Source organism: Salvia splendens, chromosome 22, assembly GCF_004379255.2.
Source record: "Salvia splendens isolate huo1 chromosome 22, SspV2, whole genome shotgun sequence".
Classification (NCBI taxonomy): Eukaryota; Viridiplantae; Streptophyta; class Magnoliopsida; order Lamiales; family Lamiaceae; genus Salvia; species Salvia splendens.
In genome coordinates, this window is record NC_056053.1 from 8,813,120 (window position 1) to 8,819,119 (window position 6,000).

The following is a 6,000-nucleotide window of genomic DNA, read 5'->3' on the forward strand; positions in this document are numbered from 1 at the left end:
TTCGCACGAACGATGAACGACTAAGATCCGACGAGTTCGTAGTCGGAACACGACGCACGCAGCGTCTCGGCCACCGGCGCGCAGGTGGCGCGCCAGCGTCTCGGCCCGTCGAGCCATCAGGTGTCGCCGCGTCTCGGGCAGCGGCGAGCGCCCGTCTCGGTCGTCTCGGCCGTCGGGTGCCGACGCGTCTCGCCAGCATTCCGTCGGGCGGCTCGAGCTCTCGGCCAGCAGAGCGCACGGTGGAGCGCCTGGTCTCGGCCATCCGATGCTCTGGGTGGCGCGCGCTCCCGGCCAGCAGCTCGCGCGACAGTGCCGCTGCTCTCGGCCAGCGCCGCCATCCCTCTCGACCCTTCCGCCTAGGGTTCTCGGCTTGGTGGCTCGGCACCTCGGCATGTTCTCAGTCGAACTCCCGTGCCACACCTTCCGTCGTTTCGATCTCGAAGCGGGTTCCGGTTTGGTTGGCGGTCTCAGCCGGCGGCATGCACGAGCCAACGCTCGTCTGCGCGTCGCCTCGTGACCACGATCCCTCGGCTCCCACTCAATCGATAACTCTCTCCCAATGGTGCGTGGCGCGATCCGCCTCGTCGCGAGCACCAACGGATCGCACGTCTCGTACGATCGAGTAATTCATTTTCTTTGATTCGATAGTTCTTGAGTTTAACATGCATAATAAATAAACAAAAACACCAAGAACATGCTTCATAATCAAATAACACATGCATACATGAATTTCGTGAAATTTAAATCCAAATAATCAAAGCCAAAGACTAACTCTGATACCAATTGTAGGGGTTGGCAGCGGAAGCGTGCATGAATTACGGATCACATAAATTTGATATATTTAGCAGATTATTTAGACAAATTCTATTCGCGTAATTATCACATGTACCATGCTCATAACTTGAATTAAAATCATGCTTTAGAATATAAAATCCCGAAAACATGCATACTACGGAGTTAGCCAAATTACCTCGTTGATTTGATCAAGAATCGAAGATAGCTTGCGTCTTCTCCACGTGAAGATCTTCAGTACTCGACCTCGGACCTTCTGACTGGTGTCCCGGACTATACGCTGATATTTGTGTGGGCAAATCTCACCAACGTACTAGGACTTGAATAACAAAGACAGAAACTGCTCACGGAGGAAGCACAAATTTCGAACTCTCTCTCTAGAGGGGGACGAAAATTTTTGATAGAAAAAAAGTGGATTTTCTATCTCCTTTATTCTCCTATTTATATAAGTCACATATTGGGCCCAGTCAGGGATCTAAAGAAGAATTTGGATCAGGCCTAGCCCAATTAGCTTTTTACTAATTAAATTGAACCCACAATTTAATATAAGCTTATATTGGAATATTACAAGCAGCCACTACAGAAGTAATATTGCACTGCCTTCCAAATCCGATATTACAAGTATTTCGAGTTTCCTTTAATTGCATTTAATTTATTTCCCGCACTTAAGATAGAAACATCCATTAATTAATTTTGTCTGCTATGATGGACTTAATTAATTAACAAAATTTAATCTCCAAGAGTGGACTTAGCAAGAAACTCTTATTTATTATTCATAGAGTAATTAAACTCTAACTAGCTAGGTTCCGAATAATAAAACCTTGTTTCAAGCTCCTCTTGTGGATGTTATCAAACGAGACTCTCCTCGCTCAGGATTCAACGTAATAGCAATCCTAGCACCGCTAGATAATGATCACCACTACCCAATATACCTGGATCGTTGGGTGACGAAAAAACCCGCACCTTTGGTAAGTCAAAGTAGTAGATACTCAATATCGTATGCTCAATGCTAATGTACATTGATTAAGAAATTAATTATCAAGACCTCGTCTTTCAGTAGATAGCATAAAGACTCGTCTTGCTGTTAGATCCATTCAGTGCTATACCATACCAACGTCATCTTATTTCAATAAGGCTTAGAAATAATCGGAGGGGGGAACCCTGTTACTGAGAAAGTAGTTATCGAGGGGGGAAACCCTAATTTCGTTGGTGATTTGGAGGGGGAAACCGCTGTTGTTGACAGAACAGTTGCTGAGGGGGATACCCCAGAGAAGTTTGTGGGCAGAGAAGCCCTTGTTTTTGACCAGTTGGTTGCTGAGGGGGAAACCCCTGTTTATATTGAGGGGTGGGACCCTGAGTTTGGAAGAGGAGGGGGAAGAGGCCCCCGTTCTTGCTGAAATTTCGGTGCCCGAGGAAAGTGGGCTGAAGTCGGTAGTGGATCTAGTAGAAAATCCAGAGGATAAAGACTCGCCGGTGGATCAGAGAGAGGCCAGGCGTAGGGCCAAAAGGAGTTTGAGGGACGAGATAGATGATCTCGCCCAACCTACAACACAGGAATCCCTTGCCCCAGAGACAGGGGGCGGACAAGAGGAGGAGGCCCCTGGGTCTAGCAGGAAGGAGGATGAGGCAGAAGAACGCCGCCTGGCTGCAGAACGCAAAAGGAAAGGAAAGCATGCGGCTACCTCCCAGACCAAGAAGGCCAAGAAGACCGCAACGGTCAAATCTGTTGAAGATCCACTTCCCGCCCCAACAAAAGTTCCTTTCGCTAAGAAACAGGTTGGCCCTAGTCCGCCTAGTGAGTCTGAGGATGAAGCGATGGATGAGCAAGCGGAAGAGCTAAATTTTGAACCAGCGGAAGTCTGGGTGACAAAAGGGCTGTTAGAAGCGATGGGGAAGTTTGAGGATCTGAAGAGGGCAGCAACCTACAAGGAGCGGAGCGGTTTTGGTAAGTTGGCGAAGTCTGGGAAACAACACAATCCGGAAGAGCTGCGGGAGATTGACTCAGACGAGGAGTTCCGCCAATATATTGGTGCTATTGGCTATTGAAACATAGCACTGCGGAAGTGCCGACAGCGTTAGCACGAGAGTTCTTCTCGACATTCCGGTTGAAACCCACCACCCACCATGACGCGGACTCGATCACCATCCGGCTGTTTACTGAGGAGCACGAGATGAGTATAAGAGAGTGGTCCCTACGGATGGGGTTGTTCACTCGCGCCGAGTACGATGATGGCATTTGGAACGAGCGCATGGTAGGAGCTCCGAAGTACACCCCTGGGTTCAAAGCACAGTCGGCAAGGGAATTCGTTACCCACCCCAAGGTGGGAACGTTTAAAATAAGCTATTCCAAGGGCTTCCATATTGACAACCGCTTCCTCCATTTTGCCCAGACGTTTATAAGTTACAATCTGATGGGAACCTCCAGCTCCGCCTTGACCACGGCAGACCTATATTTCACTTGGTGCATGGCAAAGGAAGTAAAGGTACACCTGGGCTACTGGTTGGCTCAGACTTGTCATCAGATGGCCGCCAACCCTTCTCGCCACATGTACACTTGTCATCTTCTCGGTGCTTACCTCCAGCGCAACACGATCATGAAGATCGCCAAGTCTGCACCCGAGGAAGTCATGTGCGAGCCCCCGGAGTTATTCAGCGGCGATTATTTTTTCAACAAGGGCCTATTTCACATGTACGGGAAGGATGTTTGTTTCTATGAGGTGGGAAGGATGGAACCCTAGGTGAAGACGGAGCAGGATGGTGTTGACACAGTGACTAGCGTGGATTATGAAGAGATGAAAAAAGAGATAGGTGAGATGCGGAAGGAGCTCGGCAGAGTCCGAGAGGAGATGCAGGCCCTCAAGGGGAGTTTAACCGACCTGGTGGGGAGGTCAACCGTGTAGTGAGATCGCATGGCGGAAGCTGTTAAGCTGATAATGATGATGACCGATTGGTTGCTGAAGAAGTTTCCCCAACCCCAGAAGAAGTTGCCCTCTGGACCCAGCAGTGTGTCCCAGCAGCCAGGGCCGGGAAGCTCTTCTCTTTAGCAACCTCCACCAGCGTCTAAGCCCCTATTAGCCCCATCTGCGTCCAAGCCCTTGTCTGTGAAGAAGCACGTGTCAAAGCAAAGTGAGAAGGAAGAAGAGAAGCCGGCATCGCTGGCTAGGAAGAAAGTGAAGGTGACCCGCCCCTATGTACCACCCCAGTTTGGCTCCCGCGGGGGCCAGACCCCGAATTGAGACCCCCCATGACCAAGTAACTTTTACTTTTCAGTTTATATTTTCGTCACCTTTCCGTTTTATTTTTCTATATGTTTGTCGTTCTGAGTTTGTGCTTTTGTGTTTGTTGTTCCAGCATGCTTCGTTTTGAATATATGTGTATGTGTTTTCTCCCACTTAGCCCAATCTCTAGTCTAAGTGTGAGAAGTTTGTGTTTTTCTGGCATGTTTTTGGTTTTTGTTTTGTTCTAATTTCTCCCACTTAGCCCGATGCTCGGTCTAAGTGTGAGAAGGCTGTCTTTTGTGTTTCTATTTTGTTTGTATTAACTGCATTTTCCCCCTTTCACTAGGATAGCTTGGGGACAAGATTGAGTGAAAGTGGGAGAGAGAGGGAGTTAGTGCAGTCTGTGTTTAATATGAATAGGAGTCTTTAGGTCTAGGTTTTATGTTTGTCGCATGAGCTAGTGAATACAATAAGGCAAGATTCCCTTAGTAAGAGTAATTGAAGATAGGATACATGTCAACTTTGATGCATTTTTCCTTAATAAGCTGTGATCGGCTTGGATAAAGTAAGGATGATAGAGGATGCCTTAGATAACTGAAACACGCTTGTCGTTAGTGTGAGTGTGTGTATAATAAACTTCTAGATCGAGCTGCCAAGTCCAATGAATCCACTAAACACTAGGTCTAGGTACTCAAGGCGACGCGGAAGACTTTGTTGATGGATACACAAACTCTCGCGTTCAAAGATCCCTCAACCCGTTATACTATAGACTAGTATAGAGAAGCAAGAGGTCGATCCCACGAAGATGGACACGTAAGAAAGCATCTAGAGATTTTTGGTTAGAAAACGGCTGCTGCCACGCAAACTTGGGTTGAGATATAACTACTTCTAGACCTAAGCACGAAATTAAACACTAGACGTAGCAAACTGTAAACATCATGCAGACATCGAACATACTTAGATCTACGTAATTTTAAACTTACTTCCTAGACCAAGCAAACAATTACCAACTATAGCTAAATAGAACGCAAATAGAAGTGGGGACCAACTTCCAGAAATATCAAGTACGGAAGATGAAGAAAACAGAGCACATACCAGGATTCAAACAAAATGTAAAAATTCGGACGTCGAAAACTTGCAAACAACCGGAAATAAAACAGATCTACGTATACTAAGCGGAATGAAATGAAAACACGAAAGCTAGGCATAAATCTCAATCACTCTTCAAATCCAACGTCGGAAACTCAATTCACTCCGGATCCAAGCAAACCGAACCCAACAGCAACCAAAATCAACTTCATAGTTCCCGATTCACCCAGATCTACTTCGATCAACACCAGATTCCAACGATTGCACCCAAACTCAGCAACCAACACGAAATTCAAACATCCAACTCAGTAATCACAACAAACTCAAAATAATGAACATCGATAATCAAAACTCAACAGCAGCTCAAATACGGAAAATAGAAATTGCATAAACTACGGAAATTTAACCGAAAACAGAGCCGAGCTTGGAACGATGAAGCTCGGTGAAATCCTCAGCAGTCACTAAAATAAAAACGGGAAATTGTTTCTTCGCCCTCTGCAAGGACGGTATTACACCACAAATGTCGAGAATTAGAAAGCAACAGTGACGACAAACGTAACCCCCTTCGAAACTCCGAAAATCCCCTAAGTATGCAGAAGTGTGTGAGCTAAGAACCAGAGGCCTAAGTGCCAAAAGTCCCCGAGCATTGCATGTTCTCTTCCTTATATAGATGCGGTAGGATCTTCTAGAAACTTTCACAGAAATCTCCATTCTGCCCTTCAGTTTCACATCCCTCCGTCTAGTCATTTTCCTCCGAATTTGTTCACTTATTCACCGTATTTGCATGGTCCTTGTAATTCATCTTCTTTGTTCCTCGACCTGGAGAATTCTTCTGCACACCTGGCTTACAACATGTGTTAGACCCTATAATTGTATTAATTCAACCCCTAGACCTATGCAT